Source organism: Delphinus delphis, chromosome 17, assembly GCF_949987515.2.
Source record: "Delphinus delphis chromosome 17, mDelDel1.2, whole genome shotgun sequence".
In the NCBI taxonomy this organism is placed as follows: Eukaryota; Metazoa; Chordata; class Mammalia; order Artiodactyla; family Delphinidae; genus Delphinus; species Delphinus delphis.
The window spans coordinates 8,243,839-8,257,338 of record NC_082699.1 but is presented as its reverse complement, the minus strand read 5'-3'; the positions used below and the strand labels follow the sequence as shown (position 1 = coordinate 8,257,338).

At 47.5% G+C, this 13,500-nt stretch overlaps 1 long non-coding RNA gene across 1 annotated transcript in view; it reads right to left on the bottom strand.

Annotated features, from left to right (window-relative positions):
• The window catches only part of LOC132413028 (uncharacterized), a 53,730-nt gene extending 42,015 nt beyond the window's left edge, over positions 1-11,715 (bottom strand). The window contains exons 1-2 of the long non-coding RNA XR_009516578.1: positions 11,578-11,715; positions 7,241-7,334 (exon numbers count right to left, since the gene is read on the bottom strand). This is a non-coding gene — a long non-coding RNA (uncharacterized lncRNA). The remainder of the gene's footprint in view (positions 1-7,240; positions 7,335-11,577) is intronic.
• Between the last annotated feature and the right edge of the window lie 1,785 nt (positions 11,716-13,500).

Genomic DNA, 13,500 nt, shown 5'->3' with positions numbered 1-13,500 from the left:
GCCCGGGACTCGGCCCAGTGAAGTCATTTGTAAGCACAGGCTGAGAGCACAAAGGAAGCAATTTTACTAGTAGCCAATCGGGTCCAGATGCTACTGCAGCGTATTTCTTTATGATTCCTACCCTCATCTTCCAACCTTTCAGAAGCCATGGCAGATAGGCCAATGAGGTCTTTCTCTTGACCCCTTTCTTTCCTACCCTCGCCCACCCTCTGACCTAGACTCATTTTGCTGCCGCCCCTTTAGGTTAGACCTGTGAGGGGAGCTCTGCCCTCAGAGCCCAGGCCGTCCAGCCCCCCATTATGCACTGCTCTGTCTTCTGCAGGAAGCACTTGCCAGACGAACAAAGCTCTCTTTTGCAACCCATGACCAATTGGCTGTGGCTTGAACTTTTTTTCCAGTTTCATCGAGCTATAGTTGACATACATCACTGGATAGGTTTAAGGCATTCAGCCTAACGGTTTGATTTACATATAGTATGAAATGTTTATCACAATAAATTTAGTTTGCCTCCATCATCTCACATAGATACAATGAAAAGAAAAACCAAAATAAGAAAAAATATATTTTTTTCTTTGTATTGAGAACTCTTAGGGTCTAGTCTTCTAATAACCTTCCTATATATCACCCTGCAGAGTTAACTATAGTCATCATGTGGTACTTTATATCCTTGGTACTTATTTATCTTCTAACTGAACGTTTGTACCTTTGGACCACCTTCCCCTGATAACTTTCGTTTTTAAATTGAGGTTTAATTTATGCACAGTGAAATGCCCAGATCTTAAGTGTACTGTCCACTCAGTCTTAACGAATGTGCATCAAAACACAGAACATTGATGTTGCCCCCAAAAAAAGTCTGTCTGCCCTTCCGCACTCAATTCTCGCTCCCTGGAAGTAATCACTGATCAGATTTCCATCACCATAACATAGTTTGCTTTACTTAGAATTTTATGTAAGTAGAATCATACGTTTAGGTTTTGGCTAGTGAGGAGGTCTGGCTTCTTTCACTAGGAAAATGTTTTTGAGGTGCATCTATCTTGCTGCGTATACCATAAGTTTGTTCCTTTTGCTTTGAGGTACCTTTTGCTTAGATGTACCACAGTTTGCTTATCCACTCTATTGATGGGCAAGCAGGATACTTCTAGTTTGGGGCTGTTATACAGAAAGCTGCTATAAACATGCTTGCACATGTTGTTTTCATCTCTCTTGGATAAATACTTAGGTCATAGGGTAGTTGTAAGTTTAACTTTTAAAACACTGTCGAACAGGATGTACCACTTTAGGCTCCTGCTAGCAATATACGAAAGCTCTGCTTGCGGCATGTTCTCTCATTTTATCCGTTCTAGGGGGTGTGCAGCAGTATCTCGTGATTTTCACTTGCGTTCCTGAAGGATCGTGTGTGCTTTTTCATGTGCTTACTGCCATTTCATTATCATCTTTTGTGAAATACTTAAGTCTTTTGTCCAGTTTTTATTTGGTTGTCTCTTTTATTAATGAGTTGCAGGAGTTCTTGATATACTGGATACAAGTCATCTGTCATATGTATGTGTTGGGCATTATTTTTCCCAGTCTGTGAATTGCCTATCAATTTTCTTGGTGGTGTTTTTTAACCCACAGGAATTTTTAATTTTGATAGTCTAATTTATTAATGTTGATCCTTTTATGGTCTGTGGTTTTTATGTCCTCTCTAGAAAATATATACCCACCTCAAGGTTGTAAAGATATGTCTGTGTTTTATTCTAGGAGGTTTATCATTTTTGCTTTCTCACGTAGATCTGTGATCCAGCTTCAGTTGATTTTTGTGTGCGGTGTGAGATGGAACAAGGTTCTTTATTTTTCCAAACAGATGCACAGCTACCCCAGCACTGCCAGTTGAATAGATTTTCTTCTCTCCATTAAATGGCTTTGGTGCCCAGGTTAAAAATCATTTGAATGCTTTTATGTGGACTTACCATTACTTTAATATGTTTATGTGAAAAAGAGCCCCTTCCTACCAGGAGGAAGGGAAGGGCACAGAGAAATTGATTCTCATCTGTACAAGGACTATACCAGGTCTGCTGTGAACCCTCCGGAGCAGGAGCTGCCCTGTCCTCGAAGAGAAGAAACCAACAGTGAATGAAACCCAGGAGCCTTCAAGCTGGGGAGGTGATTGGCACAAACCAGGGGGCATTTCTACCTGAGGCCTGATTCTCACGTTAGCTTCTCAAGCTCTCTGATGATGAGAGAGAGAGGGAAAATCAATCAAAAGAGCTGTTGGCATTTGCAAAGGACAGAGTCCCAGTTTGTTGTTTTCCATCCCCACTGAAAGAGGAATGGTCCCAGGTTCTTCATGAAGCTCTGCCGTGTGGGGCTTCTTGATCCAAAACACAGTCATTTACTCTCATTTCTAGAAAACTGCCTGGAAACCTCCTCAGTGCTAGGGCACTGAGCAGATATATTTAGAGTTTTACGGCTGCTCTAAATCAGAATTAAGGAGTAAGTAGCCTGACCAATTTTCACTTTCCTATTTCCTCCTCATAAATTCTAAAGTGATTCTTATCATAGGGAAGCTGACATTTTAAGAATAGTAATTTTTTTTACATCCATGGCAGATAGGTCTCTTTGAAGTTCTGGTGGAAAGCCTTCCTTCCAGCTATGGTTGTCAAAGTCTTAGTGTAGGGGCCTTGTAAGTATATTGAGTGCTTGGAGACGGGCAGGAAAGGAATTTGCTGGGCACTGACTGTGCCGTGCACTGTGCTAAGCTCTTCAGAGGCAGCACCTCCTTTAATGATCACAACCACGGTACCAGGGAGGTTTCCTCATTATTTTCTTCGAGATAACGAAGCAGAGACGCAGCGAGATTCAACCACTTGCTTGTGGACACAGAGCTAATTGATCCTGAGTTTGAACAGAGGACTGTCAAGCTTCAATGCCTGTTCCTAACCACGATGTAGGCTACCTTCCTCTGTGTTGCTCTGGGTTCATTTGTTTTATTTTTTGCCAGATCAAGCTATGTGTTACAACCACCCGCCCCCCCCAAAGTGATACGGTGCCCTCATACGCTTATGGCAGCTACCATTTCTCAGGCCAGAATGATGACATGGTTGTTTCTGATTTTTCAGTTGGAATGTTTGGCAAAGAAACGCTATTTCCTCTGTTGAATCTGATGGTGTTGTTGAATACAGCCTCTTTCATTTCAGCTTCATTCAGAACAGACAAAAATCAATTTCTGCTTACGTAAAAAATAAAGTAACGTGCTCTACCGGGGGGAAGAAAAAAGATCTCAGGTTCCGTGTTATTATTCTGAACAACGACAAAAGCAGGGATGGAGCTGAGCCTCTTGTCATTGCTGTTTGGGGTTTCCTTTTTTGCTTTCTTTGTGGAGAAGAAAAAAATTCTGATTTGCAGACTTTTTTTTTTCCAGCTGCCCAGAGAGTCACTCTTAAAAGCCTAGGGATCTAGCTTAAAATGCCTTGTAAAGCATCTTGAAAGGACTAGGTTTTTTTTTGTTTTTTGCACATCTGAACTCCATCTAACCGTACTGGTGCAATTTTACCTGGAAATGCCCCCAGGACACCGGGTTCAGGAGCCCGCCAGGTGGCCGACATTCATTCTTTCCCTCAGTATCCTGGAAGCACCCGGAAACCCAGGACAAGCCGGACCCACGATGTTTTAGGGACAGCTGCATGCAGACGCGAGGCAGGGGTCCCGTGGGCAGCACCCTCCTCCTCCCTGAACCCCGAGGCCGCCACCCTCCTCCAGGAGCGACCCGTCCCCCTCAAGGCTCTCCCCCCGCCCGGAGGCACAAACCTCCTCTCTCGTTTACTTTATCCTCGTTATTGGAGGACTTTATTTTTATGTCTACCTTGCCAGCCGCAGAGAACAAACCACAACAGCGCTTCCGACTGTCTCCACACACCTGCCCCTGGAGCAAACCCCACCTGCAGCCACCGTCTGCGAGACTGCTCCTTTCATCCGCGTGCAAACGTTTCCAACAGGCCTCTGAAAGGCAGCCGCTTGCCCAGCCACGCAACCGCTTTCCCGCAAACACTGGGATTTCAGATTTCAACTGCAGCCCCTTGATTGGACATCAAAAGTCCATAAGTGGGCTTCCCTGGTGGCGCAGTGGTTGAGAGTCCACCCGCCGATGCAGGGGACACGGGTTCGTGCCCCGGTCCGGGAGGATCCCACATGCCGCGGAGCGGCTGGGCCCGTGAGCCAGGGCCGCTGAGCCTGCGCGTCCGGAGCCTGTGCTCCGCAACGGGAGAGGCCACAACAGTGAGAGGCCCGCGTACCAAAAAAAAAAAAAAAAGTCCGTAAGTGAGCGTTTGAAATGGCATTTCTAAAACGCAAATCTACCCGTTTCAAGCGCTTCCGCAGGGTTGTCCGACAACTGCACTGGTTTTGTTAGGCAGCAAGTTAGCCATGAGCAACGAGAGGTGGGCCCCTCGGCGGAATGTCCAACAGCCACCTAATCCCGCCAAGCTATTTTGCCAACCCCGCCCCAAACACGACCCCATCCGTCCTCCAAAATGGTCAGGGCACCGAAACAACCACCACCACCCCACCCCCGCCGGCTGACTGGAGGGACGGTCCTCACTCTGGCACATGCGCACATCTCAAGCTATCACGTCCTTAGATAACCTTTGGGCTCATTAAATGTTCATAAATATTCTATGAATACATACATCTAATTATAACAGACTGCATTATGGGAAGAACATGCACAGCAGAGCCTCTTGTTATATAACCTGCAGCCGTCAATTAAGACTATCAATCAACGACCTCCTGGATTACGCAAAAACCTTGCCTAAAAAGCTCTACACCCCAGTCCTTGGGGGCCATTGCCTTCCTTGGCCTGGCCCACCTCTCTTTTGAGGTGTTCTCTCTGTTCTCTCCTTAACTTCAGTAAACTCTCTTGCAACGGGTAAGACCTCAGATTCTTCTTTGCGTCCTTACCAAGAACCAAGGCCCGTGGGAGAAGGGGTCTCCAGACTCTCTTCTGCTAACAGTGTTCACCACCCTGTTCACCAACACTGTTAGGAACAGTGTTCCTAGCGTGCACCACCCCTAGGAAAACACTCTGGTGGGTAGCATTCGTTATTCTTCACTTTCATAGTCACCTTTTTCAGATACTTACAGAGAATCTGAGCCTCGCAGCAGCCAAGAAGAAGAAGAAATAGAAGAGGAAAGACAGTGGGGGGGACATTCAGTGAAATCTCGCCCCTACCCCACGCGGGTCCATGAGGCACAGGGAGGGGCAGCTGAACACTCCCATCCCCTCCCCTCCCCTCCCCCGGCCTCCTCTGCAAGCGCCTGGTCTCATCCTTTCAACTTTAATAAACCAGGACCTCAAGGATTTCAGATCTGAAAATCTGCAAGGAAGGGGCTTGCATCCAAGTGGATCACCCTTCCTGGGGGAGAAAAATGCAAGAACTGGAAGGTACTCCTTCCAGGAAATATTTGTGAACCACTTGATATGTGCCTGGCCCTGTGAGAGGTCATGTGACAGGCCCCCCTCGTGCCCTGCTCCCCACCATCCCCTCACACTTTCCCATCTTTCCACAGGAACCACAGCCCTCTTTGAGGCCAAAATCTCTCACTTTAAGAAGCCCTCGGGGGTTCTAGAAAGAGCAACAACTTCAAAATCAGACTGATCTTGACTTCAGTAAAAGCTCTGCCTCTCTGTAGCTGTGGGTGCTTGAAAGAGCAACTTAACTCCACTACACCTCAGTTTTCTCATCAGTAAAATGGGGAGAATATCTACTTCATAGGATTATCATGAAAATTAACAAGATAACATAGCAAAGAACATAGCCCAGGGTCCAAAGCCAGTAAATGTTCAGTAAATATTAGTTTCCTCATTCTGGCCCCTTTCCATTTTCTGGTTTATTCCAAAATCCTCTGAACAGCACCAGACTTGAAAACCTACCTTCCTAATTCACCCAAGCTGCTGTACTAACACCGCAGAAGCCCAGCTCTTCTCTTCACCTCGACATCGACTTCCTGTTACATGCACGTAGGTACAAGAGTTTGTGTTCCTCTAACCCTGGCAGCCAGTGTACTAGACAGGATTTTTTCATTGCAAGAGACAGAAATCTAATTTTTCAAACATGGTCTGGAAGCGCATTGATTCCCACCACCGAGAACTTATGTCCTGGCTTATCCAGGGCCCTGTAATGCCACCCAGCTCTCTCTGGCTCCATTTCTCATTCTGCTTTCCTTTGTGGAGCAGCCTCCTCTCCTGCTGCAGATGGCTTGTCTGATGGGTGGGAAAGATGGCTTTCTGCGGCCCCGGAATCTCATCCACCCAGGGTATCGACCTCCATGAAAAGAGGATGCATCACCCACAGTGCCTGCACACCAACTCCAGGGATTTGCCCAACTGGCCCTGTGAGAGTTACATCTTTGTACAACTGAGGGGACAGGCAGATCACAGTGGCTGGGGCTTCTGGTGGAACCTCAGGGCAAGAGAGGGTCGTCATGACATTCTGGAGGGCACATGCCCGCTGCAGCCAAGGATCCTGGGCCCAGCGACCCAGGGCCCTACCCCTGGAGCATCAGACGAAGCCCGGCCCGACTGGGGTCTGTAATGGGAGTCAGGGGCGGGCTCCCCACCTGAACCTCCCTTGGGGGTAGGGGTAGAATCCAAACCAGGCTTTCTATGTAATCCACAGAAACTTCGGGTCACAGAATGGGACAAGGCAGGTTTCCCCAGCATCTGGCCTCAGGAGATCAAGCTTAGAAAAGTGTGGAAAGGAACAGCAGAGCTACCCAGGGCCACTCGAGCACCTGGTCGAATGCAGGAAGTACTAAGCGCCATGACCTTGACCCTCTGTGTGGCTCAGAGCTTTGTCTTGCTGGACCAGAAATGAAGAAGAGTGAAACTGGAACACGGCAGCTAAGTCAAGTCTTTCAACGGTTCCCATCACACTGACAAAGCACTTCCGGCCTTACATTTATCTGCTCCCAGGACACACACACACACACACACACACGCCAGGTGCTGTGGTGAGGACAGTTACAGGGAAGTGTCTGCAGAGAGAACAAGAGCGTTGTTTGGCCTTTACTAGATGCCTTTTATCTGGGCATCACAGGAATACTTTTGAGATATTTAATTAGGTCACAACATGTCTGTAAGGAAGGTATTATTATTCACCTTCCCCAACTGAAAAAACCGAAACAGAAAGTTCAAAGCGTTCCCAGGAAGTGGGATTTCCAGTAGCGTGACGGTCACAGATTCTGAACATGGCCACCAACTCACCTCTTCTCCTCTCCCGCGGCCGTGAGTGCGCCTTCGCAGCCGGAGGTCTAAATCCACATGGTTTAAGCTGATAAGTCCACACAACGCTGGATTCCTAAAGAGGAGGAGAAATTTTAAATATAAAAAAATATTTTTAGCTTAATCTCACCCGCTTGTAGAGGTCATTGAATCCATTTCTCACTCTAGTCCTGGCCTGTAATGTTTTCTTTGAATATATCAAGGCACAGGGAACCATCCCCAGAAAACACTGGTTCCAAGACCAGACACCAGCAATCGTTGGAACATCCCATGTCTTATTAAGTTAGAATTAGTCTCTTCCTAACTCTATGCACTACGTCTATTTTTGCCCATTGGAATCCATTCATGTTTTCTTCCTTCCTTTCTATCTTCCAGCTATTACTGATTAAGAATCTACTCTGTGCTGTTTAAATTGGCTTGAGCACCAGGACACAGCATTGAAGAGGAGAGAAGGGCCCTTGCGTCACGGGGATTATAGTTTGATGGATAAAGAGAAAAAAAAAAAAGAAAACAAATGAACAAAAATTTCAACTCGTGCTAAGCCTTATAGAGGAAATGAAACAGGATGATGAGATAGTGTGGGCCCGGGAGGAGGGGCTTTCTGTGAGGGGTTATGAAGGGCTAAGGCGACATATGACCTGCAACGTGAATGTTCCTGGAATCACACAGCATATTTCCAGCCCTCTTGCCTCGGCCTCTGCTCAAATTTGAAGACAGATACCATGACACTCACGCACGCAGACACAGCTGTCTTCTTTCCTCTTGGTTAAACATCGATATTCCTCTATCATTTCAAACGTACAAATCTGTCCCTCAGTGTTGCTCTTAAAATATAGTGTTCAAGGGGGCTTCCCTGGTGGCGCAGTGGTTGGGAGTCTGCCTGCCGATGCGGGGGACACGGGTTCGTGCCCCGCTCCGGGAGGATCCCACATGCCGCGGAGCGGCTGGGCCCGTGAGCTATGGCCGCTGAGCCTGCGCGTCCGGAGCCTGTGCTCCGCGACGGGAGAGGCCGCGGCAGTGAGAGGCCCGCGTACCGCAAAAAAAAAAAAAAAAAAAAAAAAAAAAAATATAGTGTTCAAAACTGGAGAGTCCACTTTAAATTTGGTCTGACAGATACAGGAGGGGTGGGTCCATGCACTCACTCTCTTGTTCTGGACTCCATCCTACCATTAACTAGACTTCTGTGCTTCCAGACATTGGGGTGCCAAAGTGGCCATCGGCTTTGACAACCTGTATTCATTAGTCCTCCCATTAAGCCCTCAGCCAACTAAGTACAGGAAGTCTAGCACATGCGCTGTTGCCGAGTGTCATCACTAGTATCCTGTCACTTTGTCATTTTGGGTGGGGAGGGGTAGTCAAGAGGAGGACCTGGGTCTCACCCTTTTTCTGTTAAAGCCATTTTGCTACCTGATTAATATTTTCTTTTCTTTTTTTTTTTTTTTTTTTTGTGGTACGCGTGCCTCTCACCGTTGTGGCCTCTCCCATTGCGGACCACAGGCTCCAGACGCGCAGGCTCAGCGGCCACGGCTCACAGGCCGAGCCGCTCCACGGCATGTGGGATCTTCCCAGACCGGGGCACGAACCCGTGTCCCCTGCATCAGCAGGTGGACTCTCAACTACTGCGCCACCAGGGAAGCCCGATATTTTCTTTTTTTTTTAGTGCAGATATTGTCATTAGGATTTTAACTGTCCTACATTTCACTCTCAGATTTGATAAGCATGACACCAACATTCAGATCCAACTCATGATATAAACATCTCCCAGGAGGGGACAGGGAAGGACTGTGGACAGTCAAGCAGTATCAACCCAACTAAAATATAATGAGCCAGTCCACAGAAAAGAGAAATATGCAAGACACTTGCTGAAATCCAAATACACTTATACATTCATTCAAGACCCAGCGAACAAAGAAAGAAGGCCATTGCGGTATTAAACCGGTGCTGAGTCTTGAATCTGAATTCTCAAAAACTCTCCTTCTGAAACTCTGTTCTAAATACGTGTTCTAGAATCTTGCTGTTCTACATATGGGCTCACCAGTTTATGGAACACATATTTTTATTTTCCCCTTGAAAATTCCAACTTTAATCCCTGGATCATGTTCCAGGATCCCCCAGAGGTTGCTGACAGTGCTGCTGCAGTGGGAAATGAAGGGTTTTTCTCAATGTCCTAAGGTGCAATCCATTTGGGGCCAGAGACTTAGAAACTTAGAACCCATAACAGCCTCGCTTTTACAATCATTGATCTAATGTTGGGTTCCTTTTATGGTCATCAGTTCCCCCATTTCCAGTAAGATTCTCATCCCTAAAAAAATTGAGGTAGAAAAAAGGAATTGAACACTTCTCCATTTATTGCTTTTCGTGTATCGTTTTTCTTGTTCATACCTTTTATTTGAGGATATAGAGAAGTTCCCCAAGAGTAAAGCGGAAAGTGATAGAAAGGAAACCTATATAAGAAATAAATGAAAGACAAATACAGCACAATGGCACTCATATGCGGAATATTAAGAAAAAAAGTGAACCAAACCAAATGAAAACAAACACATAGACACAGAGAACAGAGTAGTGGTTGCCAGAGGGGAAGGGGCAGGGGGGTGGGCGAAATGCGTAAAGGGGGTCAACTGTATGGTGATGGATGGAAACTAAATTTTTGGTGGGTATACAGAAATAGACATATAATGTTTTACACATGAAACTTACATCATGTTATAAGCCGATGTTACTGCAATTTTAAAAATCTTTAAAAAAGAAAAAAATGAGATTTTACACCTATCTTTTTAGGATATTTTGAAAATTAAATTTCTAAATTCATATGTGCCTGGTCTAAGCACTATGGTAAGAAATTTCTTTAAGCTTCAGATGACATTCTCTTTCACACCCAAGGTTTTTATAATTACAAAGTATTCCCTCTTCGATCTGAAATAATTCCACAGCAGCAATATCCATTGTTGCTTCTTTTAACTTCCTAGAAATAGAACTGTCGCCAAAACAAGTGGAAAATCTATCGGCAGCTCTGTTTTCACTGAGTGAGGGGTCCAGCCGAAGTCCGGTTATTTCCAGCCCTCGCTTGTGATTCGCTCTTTCCCCTAAGCCTGTCTTAGGGTTTTTATCGGGAACACGTGATTCACTTCCTGCCTCAGGCCGGGGAGGGGGGGGGGATTCCACACGGACAAGCAACGCCCCTTCTCCTTTAAGCTTGACTGAGAAACCTTCCATCTTGTGAAGGGGACATTCTCAAAAGGAGGAAGTCCTGTTTCAGTCACCTTTTTGCAAGGGCTGCTGATCTTATGATCCATCCCATCACCAGGAAAGGAACTCAAATATGGGTTGCGCCTACCTAATTAGGTATGTCCCCCAAACAATATATAAAGTATGCTTTTAACTCGGGGCTTTATAAAGACCCTACAGTCATGTTGATGATATATATATATATAGTCAAAATACTGGTTAATACACCAGTATTCAACAAATAGATAAATACAGAAATAAAATATTAGAAATATGTATCATATACATGCTATTTTCTGAATGCTGCGATTGTTCTTAAGTGAGTTGAAATACAACTGAGGTCATAGAGTAAAAGTTCCACTTGTCTCCATGTTTAGATGAGGTTATTTGAAGAAAAGAAGGAGACCGAAAAGAGGAAGCAGAGGAGTAGGGGGAGGGCTGATATTTCGGAGGACCTACTATGCTGCAGGTGTTTTTGACACCTCGTTGTACTTTATGTACATGTGCACACATGACGAAACAACTCTTATTATTACCCCATTTTGCATCTGAGAAAACGGGAGCTCTGATGAGCTCAAATAAGTGAAATGATGAAATTAGTAAAAGGCAGAAAATGGACACAGAATGAGTCTCACCCTTCTGGCCAAATAGGGGAGGATTCAGGGTCACTTTCAGCCTCGAAGGTGTGCCCAGGAATCTGCTGCAGCACAGTCACAAGCAGGGGTGAAGAATGGCAAGTCAATGGAGATGATGAAGGACAAAGAAACTGCTAAACGTTTCTCTCTGCTAATCAACGGAATCAGTATGAGAGGAGACACCTGTCGCCAATGGAAAGATCAAGGCTGCCTGTCTCCCCTCACTTTCTGCTTCTCTCCCTTCATCAGGCTGTGACGCTTTGCTGCCTTCTAGAGCACAGCCTCTGGAAATGTGCCTGCATCCTCAGGCTCCTTAATGCAGCCGCCTGCCTTCCCGCCCGCCCGGGTCCCGGGTCCGCTGCCCCTTGTCCGCCGCTGGCAGCGGCCCCAGAGAGGGTGCTTGGCGCTGGGGAGAGGGGCTGGGGCCCGCGGCCGACGTTCACCGGCTCCTGCACCAACCTTAAGCGGGAAGAGTGTGTCACCAGATGATAAAATGCTAAACGACAACTCATTTTCATTCTGCGGAACAGATTTGTTGAATATTTCATTCCTGTCACCAGCTCCTTTTCGGGGCACCGTCACGCGGCTGGAAGGGCTCCCGGGGAATTGCTTGAAAGCTTGGCGCCTGCAGCGAGCGTGGGTCCTGACGCTCGGCTTCCTGGCGTGGCCCCCGGGCGCCGGCGCCGTCGGTGTCTCAACGCTGCCCTCTGCTGGGCGGAGGCCCGCAGCCACCGAGCGGCTGAACGGAGAGGGGTCACCTACGCGGGAAGGGAGACGGCGCCAAGGGGTGTGTAGCTGCATACAAGGGGGCACAGCAGAAATCCACCGCCTTCGAGGGCATCGGACCTCACCGGATGGATGCTCAGCTGCTCTTTCTTTCCGCCGCGTGGCCGCTGCCACCCGCTCCCAGGCTGTCAGTACACAGATGAAGAAAGCCACTGCCGCCGAGGACTTTCCTGCCTGAAAGAGATTTGCTTGTGGAACGAAGATACGTGTGAGTTGGGGGCGTGGGGGAGGGTTGCTACTAGGAAAGAGCGAAAAAACACCTGGGGCCTATATACAAAATTTCCAGATTCAGGGTCCAGTGATAAACCACACATTCACCCCAGCTGGGAACCACCATCCCCGCCAAGGAGCACTCCCTGAGGGGATCCAGCCCCGCCCGCCTGGCCGGCTGCTGTCCCCGCCCTTCAGGCTGCGTTCCTGGCACTATTCCCCGTCAGACACCCCAACTTGCCTCTCCCCCGCCAGCTCTCTCCTCCCCAAGTCCATCCTCCACTCAACCCAAGGAAATCTACATTAAATGACTCAATTAACATAAAGCTCTTCGTACAGTGCTAGGCATGGGGTAAGCACTCCAGAAATGTTAGCTAGAAATTTAGTTCTCTCTGATCAGCCACTTCCTGCCCAGTGAATGCTTCAAGGGGCTCCCTAGGTACGTCAGCGGGCCTCTGCCCAGCTCTCTGCTTCCTCTTCAAGCATCTTCTCAAGCTTCACAAACCAGCGATGGAACCCCTGGGGCTCTCCCGTGCACACCCTGTGTCTGATTTCTGCCAGTGGTAGTGCTAATCCCTTTACCTACTAGACCCTCTCCTGGCCCCTTCATCTGTTTATTTATCCAGACTCAAGCCTTCCGGAAGGCCTCTTCTCCTTCAGGAGTTTCCTAAGTGTCTGCTTAGGAGTCTGTCTGCCCTCTGTGTATGAGCTTCTTGAATTCCAGGACTGAGTCATCTTTCCATCCCGTACAGCCTGCACAGTACCTGGAGACACTTGAGACTCACCAGATGTTCATTGCATGAGTGAATGAATGAAGGCAGGAAAGAATGCACACACCAGAGGGGTCCCAGAAGCACCTACCTGCCCCATCCATCTCCTTGTGCCTGCCAGCTGAGAGCCTTATGACTTAATCTGCTCCTGTGGTGGTTGGGAAGGACACCGCGTCACCTCCTGGGAGGCTTAGGCCAGTCCAGTTCACCTGGACCTTCAACTTTTTAAATTAGATGATGCTGGCCACTCCAAGCCTAGCTACCTGTGAAAAGGGAAGTGATTTTTGGAGGAGAGGAGAGAGAGGTTCTGGAGACGTGGGAACTTGGCAGAGGACAGGTCTGGCAGGAGTACAAGAATTGAGACCCAGGAGAGAGCTATTAGGACACTAGGCACACAAGGAAAGAAGAGAGTGTGGGAGCTCCGCAGAGGGGCTTAGAGAGAGGAAAATTGCCTGAGTCCCTTGTACGTGCCAAGTGCCGTTCACATCACTGCTGAACCCCATGCCAACCACAGAAGATCACGCTCCCCATTTTCTCAATGGGAAATTGAGGCTCAGATAGATTTGGTTCCATACCTGAGGTCACACAGCAACTAAGTGACAGCCCTAAGATTCAG